The 27,993-nt window shown below is 37.9% G+C and overlaps 1 protein-coding gene and 1 long non-coding RNA gene across 2 annotated transcripts in view; one reads left to right on the top strand and one right to left on the bottom strand.

Annotated features, from left to right (window-relative positions):
* Positions 1–27,993, top strand: part of SAMD3 (sterile alpha motif domain containing 3) — a 69,938-nt gene that overhangs the window by 4,023 nt on the left and 37,922 nt on the right. The window lies entirely within an intron of this gene.
* On the bottom strand, positions 21–22,374 carry LOC139668543 (uncharacterized). The gene is made up of 3 exons (XR_011697089.1): positions 22,348–22,374; positions 22,081–22,112; positions 21–62 (listed from the first exon to the last, which is right to left on the bottom strand). It is a non-coding gene; the product is annotated as an uncharacterized lncRNA (long non-coding RNA).

The following is a 27,993-nucleotide window of genomic DNA, read 5'->3' as shown; positions in this document are numbered from 1 at the left end:
TCCTGGTACTTACCTGTTACATGGAAGCTTTCCATGGCAGATAGCAGCTCTTCAGTTTGCAGCTGTAACCCAGAGAGAAATCAGTGAGATCCTGTTTAGCAGAATTATGGTGCAAATATTAGGCAACAGCAATGAAAGCCAAGAAACACAGGGCCAAGAAAATGTCAGAATCATACAAAAGAATCTTAGCATATGCCACTATTTATCTTAACAATAGTTACGCAGCATGGAATACTATGCAATTTATCATTTATTGACTTGAGCTTTACCTCCAACAGTTTCTGAAACTAGTGAGAATACAGGCAAATATCTGCTTCCAAATGATTTGCGAGCTGTCAACAATACTTAAAATGCTGATTTAACTTAATCCTTTCATACTTTCCTACAGTCTAACTTTTTAAAAAGGAATAGACACTGAGCTCACCAAGTATGATGAAAATTTATATATATTAAAAATAAACCTTGGAAAATCATGTGTTGGTAGTTTCTGTAAATAGAAAGTCAACTTTTTCTCTCTGCCAGCATTGAGTATATATATGGCTTTTTGTATCTAATAAAGAATTTGCTGGAATATCTATTCTCTTGTTAACAACTGAAGTATGAAAAGTTTTTGATTAGAATAGGTTTTATTCTGTCTTGAAATGGTTTAAGAAATCAGGTTTTCTTAAATGTGGTCCACTGGCATAATAATTTATTTTGCCTTTATTTGAAATGTTCATCTAAAGAATGCATTATTATGTATTATGAATAATATGGATATGTTAGAATATATAACATTGATATCTAATAAAAAACACAGAAATAGAACCATTATTTATTATGCACGTAGGTGAAGAGATTGAACAATACACTGAAGAAAAGATGTTAAATATCTATGAACTGGAACTCTTGTATAATACATAGAGTAGTGTGGAAAAAAAAATCTTCCTAAAAGGCTTTTTTTCCTCTTCAGTTTATTATTAAGGTCAGTGCAGTTTAAGAGCTGTGGCCTGTGTTTGGGACACTCTTGAGTTGCCATCTTTAAATAGCAGCACCATCTCAAAAGAAAGATGGAAAATAATGTGTAGGTTTTATGTCCATTATAGCAGAAGCCCTCAATAAATAAACTACCAGGGGAATAAATTTTTTTTAATGAACACATATACAGAAAATATAATATTTTCTCAGATTACTGAATTGTTTGCAGATGCTTTTTCATCTCTGCATGTAAGGTTTTCTGATACTGCATCATGAATCAAAAACCACAGCTCTTTTATGTGGGGTATTTCAAGGCAGGTAGGTGGGATGCTGGGACCAGATGTAGAGTATTTCCTTGTTTGCATAAAGATTTGTCTCTGCATTTTAAATGCCAGCAGTAGTGCCAGCAAAAGAGAAGATATCTTACAGAATTGCCATCTTTTCATCACATATTTCTGGGAAGATAACAAAATGCAATGTACTGTGTGACTTAACTTACTATTTCATAACATGCAAGTGCTGTTGTGAGCAGCAGTCATATTATCTCCAGATGAAATTTCAGGGGAAACTTATGTTGTGAGTGTCTTCCTGTGTGACGTGATTCTGCAAGTTTCACCAAAAACCAAGTCCCATTCAGAGTCTAGACAGAAGCTGGGTTTTATTTAAAGAGTTTGAGAAGGTGCACAGAACCTTAAGCATCAGGTCTTCGTGGAAATTTACTGTAAAATATCAGTCACTGTTTCCAAGCTTTATGAAAAAGAGTTTGTTGTTCTGTTACATTTTACACCCATTTCTGAAAGGCAAATGCTGAATAATTCTGTAACAAAGACTACCAAATGTGGCAATTAAAGCAGACTAATTGATGGCACCCGAAAATTAACATTTACTATGCGAATAATTACAAAAATTTACTATGAGAATAATTATGAAAATTGCCCAATCCAGTGTTTTGGTTCCAACAAAACACAAGTCTATGGTTTACATTATCTGGTATTTCAAGGACTTGAGCCTGTGTATAAGATTAGTCCCTGCAGATTTTTTCTCACCAGCCCTCTCATCATCTGGTTTTAGCCACCATTCTCCTTTTTGTTGTTGTTGTTTTTTTGGGAGTTTTTTGTTTTATTTGAGTGAAGGTTTAAGAAGGGCCTGACAGTTTACTGCTTAAACCCTAAAGTAGGTTTTCAGAGAAGAGAGATTGCTTTGGTTTTGGTTTTTACATTTCAGTGGTGTTAGAAGCTAGAGTATGGACTCGGAGAGCAATATTGGGTGACTAAAACTGAGGGAATAGGGTAAAACTAAGAGTGAAAACAGTAGAATTAAGGGAAGTGTCCAATTTTTGTGTACATCAGTGGCAATAATTCCTTTAAATTCAGTACCCCAAATATTTCTGTTAATGAAAGTCTTGAGCCTCCTCAAGATGCAGAGTATTCTGACAGTATAAAATAAACATTTCAAGGCACACAAGTTTAAACATTAATAAATGTTTAAACAACTGAAAAATGTGTGGCACTGGACAGTGTTCTCAGTGTCCTGCTAGACTGACTCAGTAAGGACTTTTAGGTCTTTGTACAATAAAAATAATAAGATTAGAGTTTTAATTCTTACTAGAGTTCTACTAAAATATGAGTATTAGATAAAGATTACTACTTTTTAATTTTTAGATTTCAGTTTAGCTCATCAGTGAGGTCTTCAGATATTCTGCTCGTCCATCTCAGGAGGTGATCTGAAACAGTGGAGGAATATTCTAAACCCTGAAGGAAAGAAGACAATGACTTCATGCCTTTTTTTATTTCAGTTTGCATGAGATATTTCTGCACTTGTATGCCCCATCAACACATGCATGATAATTTGTTGCAATAACTTATATTTTTTCCATCTCCTTAGAAAATGTTCTGGTTTGTTTGGTTTTTTCCCCCGGTATGGAACCTGTTCTTAAAGATAGTGGATTTTTAATACTTATATACATAAATACATACATATAGAAATATTATAGGCAATGCTTTAAAAAAATGCAGGTTTCCCTTCTTCCTCAGAAATATTGGAATGCTTAGGCATTTAAGTTTTCCCTCAAGGATCAAGTAAGACATACTGAAAAGTACATTACGTTTAGAGAATTGTGTACTAAAGCAAATAAAACGGAAAATTATGTCCTCGGTTTTAAAAAAAATTGAAATTTTTAGCCCTGTTTAAAAGTGCATTCTACTGTCTATCACTTTTGTAGTCATGAGGGAGAAGCCCTTAAACAGCACTTTAATTTCTGAACAAGTAACCCAGAATACAGTGGATTCTCAGCATAGTTTATATCAGGAAACTGTCTTAGAAGAGACTGTGGAGGTAGCTACCATGCTAAAATGTAAAAGGGAAAATTGAGAGATAGGGAAAACGTCTGTGCAAAGATACCATTGAAGGGGTTTATTTAATTTTTTAATATTCTTTGTTCTGCTTAAAGAATTATAAATGCCTGTAAGGAATGGTTTAGATATGAACATGTATTCTGTTATCTATTTTCAGTAAATTATCAACATAAAATGCTTAAGAGGAGAAGAAAAATAGCAGTGGAGCCATTTGTTAATGTTTTAAATTTCCATTATTAATAATTCTGGGGCAATCACATCAATCTAGCATTCAGTGTTTTATCACAATATCGTCTCAAATCTCATTTGTGAATGGGTTATAACTGAATAGTTATTTGTGAAAATTAGATTTGCTTAAGTGGTCATTAATATAGAAGCTTGATAAAGGGGAGTCTGTTATTCATTATTTCCGTATGTCTCCCAGGATTTATTATATCAAAATCCTAAGTACAGAGCAATTCTCTTCAGGGAAGTATTGATACCTTCACTGAAGGGCAAAAGATGGAAAGGGATCATGTCAAAACATATTAACCTGATAATAGGAGAAAAACACATCAGAAGAACTTCCTTTTAAAGATATTTTTGAACAATTTTCTAAACATTTTTAAGCTAAAGGAGTTATTCTGGTATGAAATGCTCTACTTGACTACCTGAGCATATTGCTAATTGTTTCAGCACATCTTGCAGGTGAGTACATAGGAGGCTGGCTGAAGCCACTGTTGATGAAGTTTGCCAAAATACCAATTCATTCTTTATGTTGAAATGAAGCACAAAGAACACAAAGAACTTTGTCATTGTCTGTTTGTTTACTTTACTGTCTCTTCTGAAAATATCTGTTTTCTTTACATCTTGACCAAAGCTGGATAACATCTTCCTCAGGAGAGCAGTTCTGTTACAGTTATTTAAACATAAACAGACAGTTTGTTATCTACCCACCTGCACTTAAATTATCATTGACATTAATGTGAATTTAGTGCCCAGGATGGCAGAGGAAGGTACTGCCTAGTACTTAATTCTATTTTATCTGTTAATGAAAGCCATCATGTAGATGACAGGGTAATGATGTTAACCTTGGTCTCCCAATAATATACCAGTGTGAATATTTACCTTTTTTTTTTTTTAGTTACATTCCCTCTACAGTCTGCAGTTGTCACAGCACTCTGGCTCTCAGCAGAGCTACTAAATAGCATGTCTGTACACTACTGCCTGAAACTTGAGACCTTCCATGTTTCATTTAGTAATCAGCTGTGTTTTAACTCTACAATTTATTTACCGTGGGATCTGAAGCATCTTAATATTCCCACTGAGGGAATCTTAAATCCATATCTTTAGGGTGGGAAATACTTCTGATGTGCAATAAATTTTAAAATATATTTTGTTAATAACTTTGCTAGTAACTAGTTTAATTCAACTAAAATCCCCTTAGCTATGATGTGATGTCATTCAAAGCACTTGACAATACTAAGATCAATGCCAGGCATGCTGACCAGGCATGTTTCATGTTATTTCTTAATATGATGTTTTCCCTCTGGAGTCAAGGATTGTCATGGATGAAAGAACATGATAGAGTATGATTTCAGGAGAGCATGCTTTTATTATTTATTGCCAGAGTCTTTGCTTCCCTACTTTAGCACAGAGGAAGGGTTCAAGCACGCTAGCGCAGGACCATGAGGAGTTGGTTAGTCCAAGTGTAAGTTCTTCAGACGTACTATTAATTCGAGGGGTTTGGGTTGAAAATGAACTTTCCAGAATAGAAATAATGAAAAGGCAATGCTCAAAAATGCAAGTACTGTTGTAGTTTTGATGTAAATTCTCTCCCTGCCAGTAACTCCTCATGCCATTAGTTAACAAAAGAAGTAGTTAACTACAACCAATTCCTTCTTGATCGTTTTCAGTGGGGGAGACTGGGGAAAGGTGTGGTGGGAAACGGGCTTGGACTGTCTCTTTTGTTCCTGGGGACTACTAACGGCTCTGGCTGTGTGTGTGCTGCTGTGGGAGAGAAGCCATTGCTCCTGCACCTTGCTGCTACAGTGGAGTAAGCCAGTATTTTCCTGCCACTGCTGTTGCTCCTGGTTTTGGCTTTGGGGTACCGGTCGCCGCTCTGGCCTCACCACCGCTGGCAGTGTCACGGCTGCCCACCCCACCGTGGCAGTGACCCGAGAAAGAGGAGTCACAGCTGTTTTTTTTCTGGGAACTATCATCATCCTTCCACTTCTATCTTTCCTTCTTAATTTGGGACAAAGGACATAGAGAGGGAGAGAGAGAGAGAATTCATCTGAGTGCTCACCGCTTATCTCTGCAAAGACTGAGAACTCACCCTGCAGCTAGCCCAGGTGTGACACTGTCTCTGTCCATAAATATAACTTTTCCAGGAGGAACCTACTGTTTTGGGGGTTGTTCTCTTTTTACTTGTGGTGTTGGGGGGAGGAATTTGCTCTGATCTGTTTACAGTTATATCTACATATATATATATGTATATATATATATATACACACAGTAGTTAAGAATAGTTATCCTTCTTTTATCCATTTTCTATTTAAAGTCCCTTTTCTTAAATTTAATAAACAGTGACGTGATTATTGTGGAGGAATCCTCTCCTCTGCTTTTTGGTAAACATTTTGGTTTCTTCTCTCAAACTAAGACAGTACAAAACATAAAAACATTACAATTGCAATGGCACCAAGTGCAGCTGAATGACATTTGCACCCTGTTGTACAGAGTAGCCATCTGTTGCGCAACAGAGAACGACAAGTGTTGTTAGAAGTTTGGTGGCATAGGAAATATCCCAATTTTATGAAGTGTTTTGAAAGTGCATTGGAGTAAAAAATTACTATGTAAATATAGGATCTCATTTATTTAAGAGTAATGAGCCTCAGTGCAAATTTCAGATAAGAAATGGCTGTGCAATACAAAAAAGGGATTCATGGGAGCACAAGCTCCACAGAAGAATAGCTCAGTAGTCTGTACAGCGTAATGTCACAGGAAACAGTAGTTTGATGTGCCATGACCACTCAGCCTTATTCTCTAACATCTGTGCCATTCAGATCTGACCCTGCTCTTATAACCAATGTTTCTGATAAAAAAATGTAGAGAAAATGACAAAGCTTTCTTTATGGATGTCTTTTTCAGGCCACGATGAGTAAAAAGGGGATGTTAGAAATATTGGCAAAGCACCTACCTTAGTCCTGTGATGCTGCCTATGAAGTCTACAGTTACCTGAATCCTGGAAATAGGAAAGCCATTCTGTGAAAAACATTCTGAAAGACTTTTAAAACACTGGACTCCTTTCAAACAGCTCTGTTTTGTTGACCTTTGGAGAAATTTGAAATCTTATCTCCATAACATGAAAATGAGTCTCCAAGAATCCAGTCTCATAAAAAGTTGTTGTGCAACAAGGTACAGCATAAATTTAAACTTCATTTACTGTTTTATGTAGTCTCGACATAGATAAAGTAATTTGGATTTAAGGCCTCTATAACATTTACCTTAGTATTCTTCTAAAAGAAGGATATTCTAACTTACTAGCATTTCTCTAGATACACTTTTTTCTGTTATTCCTATCCTCTGAAATATATACAAACACTATGAAATGGCAAAATCTTGTTCTATTTCATTATAAACATCATCTACCACATATTATATGTAATTTCTGAGACAGGTTTTCTGCTTGCCAAAAATCTAAAAGCATGAATCAGTCCTGATTGAACACAACTGTAATTTCATCAGGGGATAATGCTGGGATCCTAAACCACAAATGCACAGCTCAAGCAGTTTGTGAATAGCAGCCAATCCTTGTGATTAAATACCAGGACTCGGATTTAGCCCAGGACTGTGTCACTGTCTGTCATCCACCACCCTGGCCTCTTTCGTAGGGGAAATTAAGTTGTCAGAAGCACAAGCAATAGCCCCAAACTACACTGCAAAGTTACCTTAAAGAAACTAATAAGAAAATACATTCAATTTAGCAGGGCAGGGATTGGTTCTAAAGGCTTGGATATATTGTATATCCAGTATACTTGGATATACTGTCTCAAGGTCATTCACGAGGGGAAATTAGACAGACAGAGAAGTTACCTGACTAAGTACTGGCTGGATTCTCCATGAGCTAGGAGCAGTGCTGCTGCAATCATGCATTAAGCATAAGTGGCTGAGAGCAGCACTGCAGAACAAAGATTATTGGATAATTACATTTGAGCTGTATCAGGAAAGAGATTGCTTACAGAACGTTTCAGTAAATTATCATTATTCTGATTTTGTGAATGTTGATTGTAAGGTGTGTACAGAGGCAAAAAGGGTCAATTGGTTCATCTGAATTTCTGAAGCTGCTAAGACTGAATTATTTCAGTCCATTTAAAAATGTATTTTCATATCCATTTTCCCTGCTGAGAAGGCCTTAACCTTTTTCTTTCCCCTCTAAAGAGGAGTGAAAAAAGCTGTAAATTACAGTATAACCATGAAATCAGAGAGAATCTTGCAACCAGATAAGATCCATTTTCAGTCTTATCCCAAACGAGGAGATTTTGGCTACAAGTTCACAGCATCAGCATATCTTGGAAAAGGGTCAGGCACAGAGGTAAGCTTCTTTCTCTGCTCACTTTGTTCTTCTGTTTGGCACCACACTGCTTCCCCTATACCTATTGGTTCTGGAGAGCACAGACAGTGGTTATACCTCCTGAGGTGCAATTTTTACCAAATTATTTCTAATAAATTTTAACAGCCACACAATATCTTTCCGCCCTGCTCCCCATTTCTTTTTTCTTTTAAGCATTCTGAAGCTGCAATTCATATTTCGTCTTCTGTAGACTTGATTAACAACTATGGTTTAACCCTTTTTTAGGAATTTCATTTTTTTCTGTTTTAGTCTGTGTTTTTACCACACCATAAGACATGTATACCATTTATCACAGAAACAGACTACTTCCTTAAGTTAATACACATTCTGAAAGAATGAATAATTACAATAATTTTATTAATATTGGCTTTCTAATAGGTGATTTTTCTATCTGTTTTCATATTCAGCTTGAAAAAAAGTATCTAAAACATACATGGAACATGAGGTAGATTTTTCAGAAAATTACTAACTATGCTGCCACCTAGTGAATCTGTACTGTCTTTGGTAATACTTTTGCTCAAAAAGAGATTTAACTCCTATTTTTTGAAGGCATAAAGCTTTGTTTTAAGAACTGTTTCAATAAAATAACAGGCTAGAAATTTATAAAATGCATTACAATTTTTTTTCTAATTTTATTTAAAATAGGCAGATCCAACTATTGTAAAATGCTACTGCTTTGAACTTGGGCTCTGTTGTTAATCATTAAATAGTCTTGTCTTGTAGGATCATCCTACAGAAATAAAAAAAAATCATAATCCTGAAGTCTAAGGCCACTGTACATGTAAGCATCTGTTTTCAGTTTTGTGTTTTCTCTAACAGTTAAAACATCACCATTTTACCAACCAACCTGGGTTTGTTCGTATTTGACTGAAATCACTGCACTTGCCATTTTTTTAATTGAACTGCAAGACTTAATCCATATATTTGCTTGTTTTATACAGAAATCACCTGCCCAACAAGCATATCAGCCACTGCTTGCGAACACCTTTTTAAAGAAAGATTGCCTGGATTTCATCTAAGAAAATCACAAATTCAGCAAGCTTGATTTTTTTTTTCATATGCTGCTTTTTAGTGCAGGAAAAAAACATCAGCAGCTGATTCCCAGTGAAATCAATTCTTGCTAACATTAATTAATATATCATACAGAAGTCCATGACATAACCCTTTGCCATCTAACATTTAGGGTCTTTTACATATAAGTAAATGATTATCTAACACCTGTGCTTATCTTAATGTTCTATTCAAATCCTAGAAATATGTCCTGAAAATCATCCCATACACTTACTATTCCTATAATATATCAAAATAATCCTAGAAAAATAAAGATGATTGATCATGGCACTATATAATATATTTCTTTCAGGGCCAATTTTCTGTTTCCAGCCTGCATTTCTGGTTACCTCTTGCTTGCTCTTTGTCTCCCTAAAATTGTCTTCCACTTTTGCAAAGGGGAGTCTGCTCTGGCCACCGAAACTGGAGCTGACGTGTCCTGGAAGACTGTCACATCAGGCTGTTCCACAGTCTGGCATTCACACCACCCTCAGATTAAATATGGTCCAAATCCAGGTAATCTGTTTCCTATATGAGTCATTTAGCACTCTCAGTCTGTGGGGTTTGTTCAATAAAGGACAATCAGAATGAATAAGAAATAGGCTGAGAAGGTTTAGAATGCTGGGAGTTCTAGAATTTTAGAATGCTGTGAAGTTAATCCAAATTTGGATGTCATCAATTCATTTCACAATCCCCTACTGTATAGAGGAGATATATAGATAGATATTTATATATCTAATACCTCTGTAACTCCCCAGTCCAAGTTTCATAAAGCATACATCAACGTAGTCCTATCTGTGGCTCACAATAAAGACATGCACCAAGGTCATTGCTCTCTCTGTTTGTGTCACAGACACGGACTTCCACATCCCTTCCTTGGCTCCCAAGGTGTTTGCTCTGCTGACATGCAGATACACTGTCCCGTGACCCACAGTCTTGCTACAGCTGCTAGCACTTGAACGAATTCACCCACCCATCCCCATACACATCCACATACAAAGTCAAAAAATAATTAGAAATGGAGTAGAATGAGAAGCCAGTTTAGGCTGTGCTGATAAGGCACAGGGCATGGCCAGACAATGCACCTCTATCTCACTAAGCTGAAGAGCATTTGATTTTCCAGATCAGGTGTATAATGGAGGTCTTGAGCACTTGTAGTTTTTAAAGTACTTTGAGGTTCATTTTTAAAAGAGTTGTTACAAATCATTATATCCTAGAATTTATCCTAACAAAGGTATCAACTGGTAGAATTATTTTTCATTTTGTCTCTGTTTAAAAGTACTTGTGGTATTACGAAATATTGAAGAAAAGCTTTTTTGAGCAAAGGCTGTTCTTTTCTATTCAAGGGAGCTAAAAGTAGAAATAGGAGAAAGAGAAATTCTTACGTGGTATGTCAGACATTTGGCAATCTTCAATACATAATGCTCTCCTAGTATTAGCTTTTCTAGAACTGCCATTTTCCAATAGGCAATTATCTGCTTTTATTTTTTTCCCCTTAGAAAGCTGCTAATTAGCAGCAATAGTCAAGCAGAAAGCTCAAGATACACAACATCCACTGATATCTCAACTGACTATTATTTACTTCATAATGCATCCACAGTAATGTCATTTTATTAACAGTAGTGTCTTACACAGATACTGTCCCTGAGTTCCAGCTCTGCAGGTGCATAACTCCTATGATCAGTGTGCACTTGGCCATATTATCACTATTTCCTTGAAATACAGTGTTATATGTATTGATCTTGTTCTAACACTATCAAGCCACACTGCCACATAAAGCTGGTGTCTTTTTTAATCTTTCAAAAATAGGATCAAGAACACTTCCAGAATCAACAACAACATTTGGGCAACACTTAGCAGCCCAACAGCAGGAGCAGGTGATTCTTAGACGTCTGAGTGGGATGTCTGAGTCTTCTCTGGGTGAGATGTCTGGATTTGCAATGATAAAGTTTCACTGAGGATTGGATGGAGATTCTTGTACAGTACAGCGATATGCTTGTCACCCTGAAGGTGCCAATCCTGTAATTACCAAATGATGGACTTTAGGTGATATTTCAGCATATTCCTCTAAAGGAATGAAAAGGGAGAACAGTGAATCATGAGATCACAGAGGCAGTCAGACCTCACAGAGCCCCTTCTACACTGAAAATGCACAAAGGAGGCCAAAAGGCAGGTAAAGTGAGGCAGAAAGAAGGCTACTGCTTTGCTGGTGGAAGTATATCATCTGAAACCAAGCCACATTACTATTACTAATAGTTGTACCAACATCCCTAAAAACAGGTTTTGCCAGGAGTGCCTGGTAATATAGGTCCAATGCTACTACTCCGAGAAAACGAAGACAGAGAAGGTCTTTGGCCATACTGCTCAGAGAGTTATTATTGCAAGTTTTCGTCTAATTACACTTGAGAGATGGAAAGACATGGCAGAAATCAGTGTTGGTGTAGCAGCTCAGATGTGGCATTATCTAACTGAAAATTCTGGGTAGGAGGGTCTGTGGTTAGCAAACCTTACATGAGTAAGAGGTGTTCAGTGCTGCATCAGATGGAGCCACATAAGGCAGGGGAGCAGTTTCAGAGAAAGAAACCAAAATGAGGTAGTGTGGCATGCTTTCCAGAAGGTTTTCAGACTATTTTCACTTTCCACAAATCAAATGTCTTCATTCCCTAACTGTTAACCTTTCTGTCCAGTCTCCTGGAACATTGCACAATACCAGCAACATTGTCATGGTGTCTCTCTACTCTTCTCAGTGTTAAGAATCCTCAGCCACTGCTGTGCTATCCAGTGTTTTAGTAGCTAACCAAATATTCCTCTTTTTACACTCTGTTCCTATCATTTGCTGGATGCTGAATGCCTGATAAGGGTCATGTTATCATCACAAAGGATAAGCACTAAGGTGGGAGAGCAAAGCATTTGGCAGACACGTTTTTATACCTTATGCCAAAAGAAACATCACTGATAAACAAATGCATATTTCAAAAGTTCTAAATGGTGCACAGCAAGGTATACACTGACATCATTCACCAGGTTTGAAAGGCTAGAACTACCTATTTTGAAATGAAAAACATAGGTTCTCTTGATCCTGGAGCTACCACAGAGTGATTTCATGCACAGAAGTTGCATTCTGTACCCTCTGTAGACATGCCCAAAGTTTGCAGTGACATGAACGGAGTCACACCAACTTTTGAAATTGTTAGAGGATGAGCTGACCTGAGCCTGTCACCTTCTCAGTGCCTTGTTATTTATGCATGCTTAGGCATTCAATAAGCAGAAGACTGGAATTGCTGGGTTTTGTTGAAACACCACCGTGGGGGTACACACAAAGCCATCCAGTTGTCCTGCTGAAACATAATGTTTTTCTGCTATGAAATCTAAAAGATCTCTCACCATTCTACTTCACAGAACTTTACCATATATTCTATAACCTTCTATGCAGTTTTAAAAGAGCATTGGCCAAGTCCTGAGATTAAAAAAATAATTATAATAAATCAAAGTCTGCACTGTACACAGTACCAGCAGGAAGAAAAGGTTACTATTGTGAGTACACAACAACCATACATCCAGCTACCCCCCCCCCCATAAGCAAGACTTAGTGCAGAACAAGAAGAATATGGTTTCTGTCTAGTGGCCTGCTTAGGTACAGAAAATCTTTACATTTACAAGCATGGGTGATTCCTCTCTGATACAACCAGTATTCTAGTTATGAGTGAAAAAGACTCAATGGCTATCAGAGAAAGATAAACAAAATATTTATAAGAAAACCCAAATCTGAACAGATTTCCATCCCAAAAAGGAATCCAATCTTGAAATCTGACAGATGAAGGGGTCTTGTCTATATGGTTCTCAGAGAGCTCTGTATAACAGGGAGACTCTAGTTTTTAAGTGACTGTTACCAGACTCCACACTGATCATCTCCATACTGTAGTATCTCAGGACCCTTTTCCAAACCACAGGCAGAAGTGTCACACAAATACAGTCTTGTCCAATCCCACAAAATAATAAAGAGCAGAAGGGCTACATTTTTTCTTTGCATTCTCGGGAGACTTGAATTTTTTCCAGTGATCCCCCATTGCAGGGTAGACATGACTTTGCTAAGCAAACACTGTAGTGACAGCTTTGTAAAGACCATTGCTATGAAGTTTGTTCAAAAGGACACATCATCACCTCCTCCCAAAAAAGAAGGTCATCGGTGGCTTATTGCTCTATGTAAGATATATTTTGAGGCTGATGTACCTCAAATTTCACATGTTTTCAACTGCAGAGAAAACTTTCCAAGGAGATGATATCTATAGTCAGACCTAGAACAGTAAAGGCTATATGGATAAACTACCCAGCCAGTCATGTCAGGATGTAAGGCTGCCAAAACAGTAGGCACTGCAAATCAACATAAGTGTATATGAACTTAATGTGTTGTGTAGTTTGTATTATTTCAGACAAAGCTCGCAGAGATCTATATTTTCTTACCAGGTGCTCAGAAATGGGTGATATGCATGAGCAGAAACAGCACTGGGTGCAAGAAAGGAAAATGTTCCTGATCCATTTAAACTGATCTAATCCCAGACTTCCACAGTTCTCCCTTCCCTGCATCAGTATTATTGGCAGGGACAATGAGTAGACAAACATCCACCCAATGATCAGTTCAGCTACCACAAATCCCATAGCTTAAACAATGTCATGTGAATCTGTCCTGCAAAGGAAGTTATGGGTTCTATTTACTGACTATTTTTTCACCATAATGTATTGTTTTGGATAGTTTTATTTCATGCAAGTTGCTTGCAGCTATTGACCAGTAATGGTACAGTGTAGTTAAGACAGGATTAAAATCACTGCTATTAGTCTTCATAGATCAGTCATGTTCAAGTTGGAAGAGGTGCCCTTAAACGTCATCACCACACTTTAAAAGCCATTTAAACTAAACAGTGCCAGAGAATTAGAGGTTTCAAAATTATAACTTTTTAAGGGCCTACTGATGAGAAAGCCTACAAGCACAGGATTCAGTAGCTTAGTTTTTGTTTTATTAACGTAAAGATTCTCTTTTTGGTAACTGTTAGGATTTTCACTGCTTCTCTTGTCATATGCAATGGTAAAGTTCATCATGCACTACAAGATCACAAGTATACATCACTAACTTCTGCTCTGCCCAGAGGAATTTAACTTTGTAGTTAAAACACATTTAAACTATGGAAAGAGATTTAAAGGGAAAAATTCACAACCAACAAAGCCCTTAGACTCTTATGATTTTTCCTCATCTATTTTGCTAAAACAGATGTCATAGCTGCTATGTCAAATTGCTTCCATGGTGCGAGACTAGAAGATGTCTTCATTGCTTAATATTTTGTAACCATTTTTGAGAATTTGAACAAGAGTTTTGTAATAAATGCAGACATCAAAACCTGATCATAAAGCTTAGAAGACTAGTGGTAAATTTAGAAACTTCTTTGTAATAAAATGACTGTAAAAGCGACATAGTTATAGTTGTCACCAACAAAATAAACTGGTTTACAAAGATAGAGAAAAGAAGGTAGGTGCTTTTCATTTACCAACCCTTGTAGTGCCTTCTCATCAGCTGGGTTTGACTGAAAGAGTACACTATATGCAAGCTGAAATATCAAGCCTCACAACAACTTATCATCTGAGCACTTTTATTTTAAATATATTGATTAATTCTAAATTAGTATTTTTAAATGCAGATATTTTTAGGGAGTTTATAACTTTTCAGGCATTTTATTATTGGGACAGAAAAGACACATCTTAATTACCAAGACTACCACCCTGCCAAATTTCAGATCATCTAATTTTAATGTCTTCTTCTTTGCAAGCACTGAAACAAGCCCTCCCAAGAAATTATTGTGGCCCCAATCTTTTGATATCCAAGAAATATTTGTACAACACTGTCAGGTATATGGTTTAACATTTAGGTTTCTGTGTTTGGAGTCAGACTTTGCACTTAATGATCCTTGTGGGTCCATTCCTATTCAGAGTGCTCTCCGACTCTGTGATTCAAGACTGTTTTCTGAAATAGCCATCAGGATTTTACAAAGTAGGGTTGTTTTCTAACTTGAAATAAATTTAATCCTTCAGCTGATTTCAACCTAAGGAGTCTTTGGGAGTTGTCCTAGTTTAGCAGGTGGGACCAGTTTATCACTGTGTGGATGATCAAAGCTATGTATTCCATGCCCTCTATTCATTTCCCAAGAACTGTTAACAATGAACCATTTGCAGCAGCTGCCCAGGGCACACGCGACTCCTCAGGGTGTGAGCTGGGTGTGAAAGACATCTGTGAGATAAGAGCTGTGATAACTCCCCTCCAGGGAGTCGTTAGCACCTTAACACCCAGCCTGAGGGGGCGTGTCTGCTAATAGGCCATCAATGATTCCAAAATACTCCCTGACTCACAAGAGTCCCATTGTGTAACTCTCCGCTCTGGGGGAGGGACTGGGTGCTCCCACCTGGGCCGGAGGATACATAATCTGGGGGTTTGAAGACCTTGGAAAACCACTCGTTCAACTGAAAGGACGAGAACCTCAACAGCAGAAGGCCACTGCTCTTGATCAGACTTGAACGCCAGTCTTCACCAGACTGCAACCATCATCTGCACCAACAGGTTTTTTACCTCCTTTTGCTTTGGACAGGGGAACCATATGGGGCTCAGTGCAGGGGCTAACAAAACCCCTTTGTGTTTGTGCCCCAGGGTACTACTGGGTTTTGTAGTATTTTATATTAAATTGTAGCACTGACTTACAATCTCTCCTGAGCTGAGTTCATTTCTCCTGCTGGTTTACCTTTAAACCAGCACAGCAGTAGACATCATATGTGTTCAGTTTTTTTCCAGATATGGAATTACTGGAAAAATTTTGTGAAAAGTTAATTGTGATATCCTTGGACTAAAGGTGAGTCACATTTTCAGGTAAAACTAGCAACTCAAAGCTGCAAAAACCCAGGAGCACTAGGAAGTCTGAGCTAGTAACATGTTGCTTTGAATGCAGTTGATATCTTAGTATGTATATAAATATATTAATTAATAGGAGCCCACTGAGATTATAGCAAACACAGTTAAAGTATAATTTTGCATGTAATCAGGAAAATGTCAATCATCAAAAACATAACTGGCAAGTGTCCTGCATCAAAGCCTTAGCAAGCTGACAGATGGCTTAATTAACATTTTCTTTTACCAGTCTACTGGACCAGTTCCCATGACCCCTATATATGTTAAGACTAAGTGTAACTAAAACTATAGCTTAAACTATCACTACTGATAAAACTACAGAACTAATCTCCATTCTTTCAAGCAATAGCTTATATTCCTTTTATTGGAGAAGCACAACTTAACAGAAAGCTCTGCTCTGGGTATATTTAAAGCATCTGTACTTTAAAGTTAGATCTTCTCTCTTTCTTTATCAGTATTACAATTATCAGGGCACCAGATTTAGTTTACACCACTGAAATATTAGAGTTGCTCTGATGAAGGTTATTTTAGTGTGGGTTGAACTTTTCAAACAAAAGTAAGGGAGAAAATCTATTCCCAGTGGAATGCTGTTATCAACTGCCATGATTTCTCACTGAGATAAATCAATGCACCACCACTTTAAGATGTTACACACTAAACTTCTGGACAAATTATTGTGGTATAAAATCCCTAGTTTTGAGAGAGGCATCCAGGTTCCCTATACAGTGACTGTAACATGTTGGGTATCAGAGGAGAGGATCTGCACAGACTGCTGTCAGCAAATTAAAACCAGCAGCTTCATATTGTTCCTGGATGAACAGGGCTAGCTTGACCTGAATGTCCCTTCAAGCAGTTTATCTGTTCCCAGCCCTGGGAACTGCTCCAGTCTATGTTACAGCAGAGTCTTCCTTTCTCTTCCCTGCAGATCAATGACATCCAAATGTACTTTTTAGAGGTGTTTTGGGGTACTAGGCAAATGTCTGCACAGCAGAAACTACCAGTTTTGCCTAGCAACTACCAGCATCAGGGCCACAGACAAGATGCCTTGACACTGAGTTTGCATGTATAAGCAAGACCAATGCCATTTTGTTCCTCACTCTCTGCAATGTGCAGTCACTACTGGCTCAGACGAACGGGCAGAAACCAACCCGGCCCTTTCTGGGCAGGCACAGAGCCTGCAGTAATGCTGAGGGAGCCCATAGTCCAGGAATGGTGAGGAGCCACACCAGAGCCATGAGAGTACAGAGCTATTCTACATGGTGCATGAGGCATGGTTGTAGGGACAGTCTCAGGGATTTGCTTAACACAGCAATGTAGACATGATCTTTCTCTGCCATGGAAACTGCCCGGTTTTACTTCAGTTGTCACAGTAGAGTCCAAAGTCTCAGGTCTAATTAGAAGTAGCTTCTGATTGTGGTATTTTTTTAAAGTATAAACCATCAATTACATGCAATCCAGGGGCTAGCACGATGCTCCAGTCCTTTGTTCCCTTCTTTAACACAGCTTTGTCTGAAACTAGCACAGCATGGTTTCATCATTTGCTTCAACAACAGCTGAATGTGAAACATTTTTTAATTGGTAGTGACAGTGACATGGGAAATTTCACCAGAGCAATTACATACTGTATTTAAAAAAAAATAAAATAAGGCCTGGTTTTCATTTTGGAAAGGATCCAGCAGACAGGTACAAGAACACAGGTTATTTTTTTTTTTTGCTTGGAAATCTATGGAACCCAGCAGTTCATTATTGCTGTCTCTTTCAAAAGACATAAGGACATCCTTCAAAAAGTCATTATCAGAACTGGAGAAAATGGCTATGAAGAATTCACTGTCAATAAAAACTGCAGTAAACCCCCTGCTTTGTTACCATTTGCTTATGTTGAATAAGGCTGTTAGCTCCAACAGTGTTCTATGATCCTTTTTACTGTGCTAAAATTGTAAAATTTCATCGCTCTTTCATTTGATCAAAACCAACAGTACAATTCTTTTACTTTATCTTTCCCAAGAGGAAACCACAGCCAGTTATTTCCAAAAACTCCTATTGTATGTAAGGTTGTGTAACACATTACACGCAAACACAGGCAGCTGGAGGGACATTCAGGGGTCTTTTTTGTGAAATTTGTCATCTGTACAGAAAAGAACAATGAGGTGGCTGTGAAACAATGCTTAAACTAACTTAGTTTATACCTCAGTATTTTAAAGTAATGCAGAATTAGCTGTGGCTTGCTTTCCTAATTCACTACCCTAGCAGGGACATGCATTATAGAAATACTGGTGTAAAGCTCTTAATCTCTTTGGAGCAGTTTGGTGTAATTCTCTTGTGTCAAGTGATCCTAAGAGTCAAAACCTGGAATTATTTCCTCTCAGTAAAACTGGATTTTCAAACGGCTTTGTGAAACATAATTAATAATATAGTTGATAATAGGTATTTTTAAAAGAACTTATAAAAATGATAGAGTGCTATAAATATTGTTGTATGGTAGCTTTTGAAACTTCACTGTGCTACCCTTTGATTGCCTTGGTTATATTTTTAATTATACAAGTAGTAACAGTCTGCATTGATTATTTTTAGCCCTTTAAGATATAGCTGAGTTTTAAATACTTCATAAACTTTAAGACTGTAAAGATACATTCAAGTATCTAATCTTAATATATGTTTATCACTGACAATTCAGATCACAGGCAACCCTTACTTGACATAGGACAAGGCAACGTGGAGTGCAAAGCAATTCTGAGGCAGATTATTCAATGAAAAAAAAGGGGAGGACAAAAATAATTCTCAGGACCCATTTTGAAGCTGCTTGAGCAGCTGTGCTTTCTCCACCATCTCCCCACTCTGCACCAGGCAGTAGGATGAAAACACTGTTGAGCTCTCCCCAGGTTCACCCCAAACCCCAGAGCATAGACTGGAGGGTGAACTGTGGTGGTACTGAATGAAGAGCAACTCACCTCCACATGAGATGTGCACACACTTTCTACAGCCATGGTAGAACCTGCCCTGTGCTGTGTTATGCTCTAGACAGAGTTTTGCTTGGTGCTGGACTGGCATAAGCTCAGACAGCAGATCTGAGCTTCAGCACTGCAGCACCCCAGACCTCATGCTGTGACAGGAGGAGAACTAGAGATTTGGAGGATATTATTAAAGACTGTAAACTCCCAATTATACTTAGGCAAGAAGATATGAAAAAAAGAAACATCTGTCTGCACTTATAAGGAAGACAAGATTTGCAAGTGTAATGTGAGAAATTCCAAATGCCAGAAGTCTTAAATAATTCCAGATGCCTAGTAATGCTGTTTTCCCCCTTTGCCCCTTATCTATTGCTGAAGTTTATCTCATCCACATCAAAATGATAATGAAACCTGACTGTTCACCAGAGTCCAACAACTTAAGGTAAACTCTCAAGAAGGATTTAAGATTTGACTTTATATTAAAGCAGCCATGGATTCATTCTCTTCCATTGACTGTTTGAGACCAGGGAGTAGCACGCTGCCATGCAGCAGTAAGATGCATCGAAGCAATGACTTCCTAAGTGACCGCCCTAGTTACTTCCGCTGCAAACATGTATATGGAATCCCACAGGACTCACATCAAGCATAAAGACTGAATCTATATTGCACTAAGTTTGGATCTGATGAACACTCAGTTTTCAGAAGACTGAGTCTAAGTGAACAGCAGCAGCAATATAAACCCTCAGAAGGACAAAGAAATCACAGTACCAGCCACTGCCTAGGACTCTGGGAGGAATAAGATGGGGGTGACATGAAATATCTGAAGGATCCCAGAGGCAAGCCTAACCTGCAGGAAATTCTACTTTCCCTTATTGGGCCCTTATCAGACATCCCTACCAATACGATTTGTAAAAACTGCTGCAAATATGGAGATCAGTGTGACTCTAATAATGATAAAGACTCATCAACTCAGCATCTGAAGTTTGAGTCATGTTCGTTGTGAAAAACAGACGGAGTGATTTAAGGTATCATACCTACAGTGCCAGTGATCACCTACTGCACAGCTAAACTGGTGTACGGGGGTACCCAAACAGCTGGGGTTTAAGAGCTTTCCAGCTGAGAAACAATAAGCAGCTGGAGGTAACACTTCACATCAGGGCAGCTCTTTCCAAAATGACTCTTTGTTTACAAGCTTTTTTAAGTTGAGCGCTAGTTCAAGAAATATTTTAAGCCAAACTGTTACCAAAGTGAAGAAATAGACCTCTGGTAGGCCATTGCCATCTCTGCCACCACCTCCCTTCATCAGCACAAGTATTTGTATGACTATACAATGAACCAGATGGGGGACCAGGTGTGACAGAAACTTCAGAATCGTCTCTGCTTGTATGGGCAGAGAGCATGTGAGCTGGCAGTGGGGAAGGGGGCAGTGTGGGCAGGAAAATGAAACAGAAGAGGGAACAGGGGCAGCTGCTTTCAATCGCAGTGACTTGTTTCTCAACAGGAGCTCCACTACTTACAACAGCTGAGCAACAAGAGCATCCAAAAGGGAGCTGTCAGGCAAATGGACTGAGCAAGATTTTTCTTTCATCAAACAGTGAAAAAAAAAAAAGAAGATTATTTTTAAATGACATGAACTAGGATAAATTTTAGGACCAAACTTTCTTCTCTGAAAGTTTTTTGCTTCTGTTCTGAGCATGGTTTCCACATAACAATGTCTTTCATAAATGCCCAGTTTTAAGTATTCACCTAGACTGTATTTGACAGCTACATTAGTAACATGTTCCAATATATCCCTGAGTAGTAATAAACCTAGTAACAGATATAGTGAAACATAGAAGTAACAAATCCCAAGCAGTTTACTTACTGACAGAAAGCTAATACAGTATGTTTAATTAGATTTTGGGTGTTGGGGGAAGTGATTTTCTGATCTTTCATTCAGAAAAGGAAAACAAAGTAATTTTAATAGGTTTTCTTGCATTCTGATCACTAGTGCTATGATTTTTATAGTGTCCATAAATACTTGAGTGTACATGTCTATCTTTTTACTACTACATCCATAAATGCTTATTAATACATCTGTGTGCAAGTATATGTATTATACTGGCTGTGTGTGAGCAGTCTGTGCTTTTTTTGTATGATACTAAGGATAACACAAATGAGAAAACAGTGACTGAAAATACTAATACCACGATATTCTTACATGTTTATGGAAAGGAAAATTATTTCCAAATATATTTTTTCCTGGTATCTGTCAGAGAGATGAAATGCAGAATATGGCAACACTGTCACATAAACACCTCTGTGCCATTTTCTGGGTAGAAAAGTGCCTTCATTCCTGGTTTTGTTAAAGCCAGACACTTTGAGGGAGAAAAAAAAATTCTTGGAATACACTGCTTACCCTTGTGTGATAATGACAAAAGATAGCTGGGTCTTGGCATGTGTCCTCCACAAACACACTCACTCTCTCTCCCCCTTGCCCTGTCTAATGGGCTTGTGATTTGTCCAAAGATAAGGACACCAGGTGGGTCTGAGTGCTCGCATAATGAATGCATTCCAGAGATGGGGGAGCTGTGATGATTACAATTGGCTTTGATACACCTTGGCCTCCTTAAGGCTATAAAATGCTGCTAGAAAAGGGGCCAACTGGCCTCCTGGGGTTGCAGGCAGTTTCTGAGTGGGTTCCCCATGCCACTTGCCCTGGCAGGTATGCCCGCAGGGTACTTCCAGCCCGAGACGGGGAACACTCACTTTTGGACCGTGGAGTAAAAGGACTAAGATCCAGCCACATACAGAGATAAACTCCTGGAGTAGCTCCACAGGTGCTTTGTTGCTTTGTAATTGTGCATTGTCTAAGGCCAAAAACTGTAACCCTGTACGTTTCTTGCTGAACTGGAGTATATTATAATGCTTTAGACCTGATTGTATTATATACTACGTTGGCAATATTAAGATACTGTATTAGCAGTAAATCTAATCATAATCATCCACATAATCAGTGTCATACTTCTCACACCTGACTGAGACTCCCTGACCAATGAACCATGTAAACCAAAGTATGTTTTACTGTATTTGGCCAGTGTGTATAACTAAAACAAATGACTTACAATATGTAGCTGTTTGGGGTATGCATTTGCTTAAAATTATTAGCATTTTAACAGCGAAATGATGTTTTGACATTAGCACTCTACTTTAGGCATATAGAGAAGAATTTCTCACCTTTTGGTGTTGTATTGCTTCTGTCTGACTGCCTGCAATGCAAACAAGACCTACAGTCAGGAAAGATTTATTTATAAAATGCGTAGGTTTAGGAGCCACAGAATGAGTGAAACAAAGCTAAATTTTCCCACATACATTATAACTGCCTGAACTGAAGCTCAAAGCTGATTTCTTTCAGCTATTTTGGAAAAGAAATTTAACTTCATTAATGCCCAATACACGCATAACACAAACATGATAGAGCTGGTTTGAATGCACAATATTTACCTATCTTGAGCCTGGAGAAAGGTGTTTACTTGCTCTTGAGATCCTCATTCTAGCCCCTCTCCTGGAGTAGGTGTTTAAAATGAGATCAGGCCTTGTCTGTCATATTCTTCCCTCCAAATGACAATTCCGCTCCACCCTACAATGGTTGACAATGGTTAACATATCCTCAAATGCCTACTTTGCTTAACCTGAAGCAAGGATTTAAAAGCAGTTTTCATGCTTCCTGTGTACTAACCAAGAGGCTCTGAGGCTACCCATAGTGAAACTGTGAGATTCCTCTTACATAAATAGTTCAGAAGTCCTGAAAAGCACAGATGACAGCAATCAACTATAATGTGGGTTCATGAACTGATGCACTATCTATGGATACAATCTCAGTAAATTGTTAGACCAGAACACTTACAGCCCTGCCACTAGAACAAATGGTTATACGTGTAGATGTTCTTATGTTTTGGGGGTGGGGTTTTTTCATGGCATGATAAATTAGTATAGCTGTAAAAGGGGTAAAAAGCAGGAACAAACAGTCCTCTGAAGTGAGCTTGTGAATTCTTTTACTTATGTTATGATTATAGTATCATAACAAATTAGGAATTTGCACGTGTTCAAACTTTCCAGTTCCTGCTAATTCCATCATGTAGGTAGAGATTATTGGTGGTTTCAACTAACATTCTCTATCAAATATGAGTGTTTACATGACTTCTTCATCTGGATATTACAAGAAGACAGTAGTACACAGACAGTGGGCAAAACTGACTGGTTAGTGTGGTAATATTGTAAGAAATGGTCTGTGTATGCCCTAAATATCAATGAACTAAATAAATGCATTCACCCTGTGGGGACATCTGTTCTGAATTACCACTGCATTACTTAATTTACGCTTTAGAATATCTTGTACATAAAGGATGTCAAATCAGTTAAACTGTTGCTTCTAGTGTATAAAATAGGCCTGTGAGACAGCCTGTTTTGTTTTTACCATCTAGCTCAATTACACCCACCTCACCCAGCTTAATACACCAACATAATTCCTTATCACAAAAATCTAAGACTGACTGGATCCATCACTATTTAATTAATAGTACCAACGAAAAATGTGCTTTGTGAACTGTGTTAAAATGTAATTATTTATCATCATCTTCATATTTGTGTGATGAATGAACTGGAGGAGTGCTGTGATTGATTAGTAACCATATGATCGAGCAACTCTCAGTCATGCTAAAACAGCAATCCAGAAGTGTTGGGCAGCAGCACGAACTACCTAGCAGTGGCGCTCCACTGCGCAGCTCGGCAATTCCTAAAAGAATTCTGTATCTCTTTCTTAGGAGGTGCATAATTCCTCCTGAACAGGGGTGTCTTGCCCAGCTCTCTATGGGAGGATGGAAGGGCTAATGTAACATATGGGCGGTGGTCCCAGTCAGCCCACAGCTGTTTGTCTTGAGCATGAGACAAATAAAAACCAAAGGTGTCTTTTCTGGAGCTAGTCAGACCTCTTTCCTGTGGTTCAAACACTTCCACCTGCTTTACTCTTTCAAAATGCTGAGAAGGAGCCTACTAACTATTCCTAAGATGTAGCAAACTCTAGTTTCCCCAGTTATGCAGTGACCGTCTGAAAAGGGGCCTCTGGGCAGGTTCTCTCTGGCCAAAACTGATGTCATGTAGATGCCCAGGTATACTGACAAGGGCAGTTTATTCAGTTTCAGGGTTTCCTTGTATGTCTTCACAGTAAATGGCCGATTCATCCTACTGATTAAATGCTAAGAGAATTCAAAGACTTTGTTGAGGTTCTTGTTTCTTCACTGACTGGTAAACGTTTCTGGATGTGGCTTGTAGCTCTTTTTGAGATCGGGCTGTCTCAGACATGTGGCCATGTCCAACGATGGTATATGTCTCAGAGACGTATCTCTTGCCCTTCTTAGCAAGAGATACAATCCTGACTTTGGGCACAATCGAGTGAATGCTTGACAAAATCTTGCATTGACAAAACATGGGTAAAAAATCTTACTTTGAATGCAGGTTAAAATGCAGAATAAGAGCAATTAAAGCATGTGAACAAAATTCAAGTGATATGTTATAGCAACCTTTGTGTGCTGAAGGTGTAAGAGCTGTGTAGATCACTTACTTATTGGGAAAAACATGTACATGCCATGTATCCATGTGGTTCTGCATGGGAGCCCCATTTTATGTCATAGTTCAGCTATGCAGACTCACTCACTTTCTAGATGCTAGAGGCTAAAAAGGTTTCTGTTTTCATCCCTTGGGAGAAACAGAAGGCAGCTTCGTCAAACATTAGCACCTTTAAATTGTCACCAAGCCTTTTCCATCAGAATACACTTGATAATCTGTTGTTTTCAATTAGCCTTAACCACTTCTTCTAAGGTCACTACAACTGACTGCTTCTTCAGCTCTCTGAACTGGTTTGTGATTCTAAATTAAGAGTGAAGCAAGCAAAGAACAGAACCTTGTACCCATCCTTCTCAACAATTAATGGATCAGCCTTGTTATTATGAGTATTCCACATCTTAATAGTCTTAATCATCTGAAAAGCTTGAAAAGTAATTTTGCAGGAAGCAGAGCCAGTGTGATTCAAGCAAAATAGTTTGAGGGACCGGAGATGAGTACACCTCTCACTTGTATTTGGAGGTGGAACAGTTACTGCTCACGGTTTGGGTTTCTGGCCTAACTTTACAAACCAACGCTCCATTAAACTAGAAATCTTCACTGTTTTAATGCATTGAAACAAGGATCAATTTACACCTTGATTAATCTAGATATATGATTCCCCCACCTATTTTCACCCAGTTGGCCAGGGAGTTGGTTAAAGGCACTGGTCTGTCCAAACCCCACCATATAAAAAAATTGATGTTTTCAGCTTAGCCTGCACTGCTGATGGCATGATCACATGGATGGCCACAAAGAAGAGGGTGGCTGGATTATGATTGCTGTGATTTAGGCTATTTTGGAATCACACTTCAGAGCTACAGTGACTGAGGTCTCTGCACTGCCCAGTGACAGGAGCTGGAGTCATCTGCTATGCCAGCAAACAGTGACATGAGCAACAGTACCAGTAGTCCTGGTGAGAAATTTGTACTTTGGTGAGAAAAGTCAGTGTGATATCACTTAAAAGATCAAATTACTTTTTTCTATAGTCTTCTGAAGCAGTCTCTACATTGTACTGAACATCCTCAGTCTGATTGCTTTCTTTGTGGTATATGAAATTTCATTTTCGTGATTCATGAATTTTTAACCTTTACATGTTTCTTTTTGTGGTCTCACTATCCAGTAATATTTTATTTTTAATTTGATACCATTTTCTTGAAGATAATATAAAAGGGTTTGATTTTACAGGGATTCATTTCCAGAAGGTTTTCTTAAAAAAAAAAAGACATTTTCTTTCACAGCTAAGTGTATTATTTCATTGTTTGTGCACTGTTGCCAGTGATAGCAAGAATGGAGTCTCATCTGCATCACTATTAAATCACCTTAAAACACAATCAAGGTAACTTTCTTTTCTTCCTTTCAAGTTGCCAGATAACTTGAACATCTGTAACAGAGAGAACTTGGTACATGTGTTGAGTCTTGCTGTTGAAGTGGGACAGCTCATTTTTGCAGTAGCACTGTAGATAATACAGATGAAAATACTTTTAAAGTTCATATAGTAAAAACTTGAATATTAGAAATGCTATATTTAATCAGAAGCATATGCATTAAGGAAAGAGTTGACTTTTTATAATATTCTTCAGAGTCAATTACTGCAACAGAGGAGGCTGTCTGCTTGACAAGCTTAATAAATGGGCAGGATCAGAACCCTTAATTCTGATCAAAATTTAGAAGGCTTGCCTGGGTTGTATCCCTTTATCTACAGCTGACTAATGTTTGTGCATGTTTTCTTACTACATCTTCTTATATAGCCTTACTCCTAGACGATACGGGTTTTCTCTTACATTTGCTGCACATTTGCATGTATCCCGATCTTGCAGCTGCACGTGTTTTACTCTATAATAGCATAGAAATGAGAACTGATGTCAACTTCAAGATTTGCTCATACATTGCTATTTTTCCCTTTCTTCCATGCCTCTCTGTGAGCATTCAGTGCAACAGTTCATGCTTGTGTGTGCCTGATAAATGTCAGCAATAATTTGTTGGCATTTTCTTAAGGGGATGGTGAGGGTGACAGAAGTGCTGCGTTGGAGTCTCACTGTATTGTATTGAAAAGGTTCACAGAGAGCTGACATTCTTTTCATTATAACTCAGTATTGGAACAAAGATAACATATTTTGTCTTCAAATAAGTTGCTTGAACATATTTTTAATTGTTTTAAAAATAGGTTGGTAGTAAGTGGAAAGAAAATAATGTCTCTGCAATGCATACAAATATAAAACCAAATTAGCAGAGCATAAAAAATGCACATGGGATACTTTGCTTATATACTGGGTATGCCCCAATTCCTACTCATCACACCTGCAGCTTTGAGACCTGGCCCTGTACAAAATGTGACATACAGCTATGATGTATAGATGTGCACATATCACATTCCTTACTCTTGTACTAAAATGTGCTAAAATTAACCATAATTCTGACCTCACTAATTAGAAGCCTGTCAAAGGCTGTGTTATTTGTACTCTGTGGTGACCTAAATACAACAACTCACTCTTCATGTCTAAAATGTTTTGAGATATAGCTTATTCATTTAGAAGATTATAGATATATTAATTTGGAACTTAAGGTTTTGGGAGCTTATTGTATGTGCTTGTAAGATAAGCTGCAGGGTAAATCACTGCATGTGCTGTATGGATCTGCCTGCATAGGCGTGCTGGTTAAGAACCGATCTCTCGCTATTGCATAACCATCTACATCAGCAGAAATCTCTACCATAGATAGATACCTCTACCAGGTTGATCTGATTAGAACACAAGATTTTTATCCTTTGATCTTGAAGGATTTTACAGTAAATAGAAGTGTTGACCTGTCATATCTTAGGGAAATGTAATTTTCATTGATTTCATTATTTAATTTCATTACTTAATTTCATTAACCAGGGCTAGTTAAGTCCTAACGGCAGACATTCACCCTAGGTGTAAGAAGAAACAGGTCTCAGTGATTGGCTGTATTTATTAACAGAGATCACACTCTTAGAACTGCTCTGAATTTGACTTGAAGTTATGCTGTACATTGCTGACTTTAAAAATGTTGCTGCTGTTGGTTTTTTTGTTGTTCTGACTTATGAGTTGATTGAAGAATATCAGTATTCACAAGTTTCACCACAATGAGCACAGGGAACCCTACCCTGGATACTATTTTGATGCTACTGTAATAAATAGAATCATTAATGAAGACTCTTTCTTGTTGTCTCCATAATGCTGCTAGAAGACTGATGTGCTCTTTTTCTGGCTCCTTTATCTGTAGTGTGTGCAAGTAAGTGAAGTCATTTATGAGAAGCATCTGAAAGTATCTATGTTTCATGACCCTTAGTGCATGTAATCTGTTTTTTTTAAAAACAGTTTCTAAACTATCATCACTTCCCCCCATAAAGTGTACAGCCTGCATTTCCATGTGCAAGTGACAACTTTGCTTTAGAATTAGCCACCCAGGACTAAATGTGCATATTGTTGGGCATGGCTATAGTTAGCTTGACACTGTGAAGTTTTGGTG

The sequence above is a fragment of the Pithys albifrons genome, chromosome 2 (assembly GCF_047495875.1).
Source record: "Pithys albifrons albifrons isolate INPA30051 chromosome 2, PitAlb_v1, whole genome shotgun sequence".
NCBI classification, from domain to species: domain Eukaryota; kingdom Metazoa; phylum Chordata; class Aves; order Passeriformes; family Thamnophilidae; genus Pithys; species Pithys albifrons.
The sequence above is the reverse complement of the archived record's forward strand: the minus strand, read 5'-3'. Positions and strand labels throughout refer to the sequence as shown.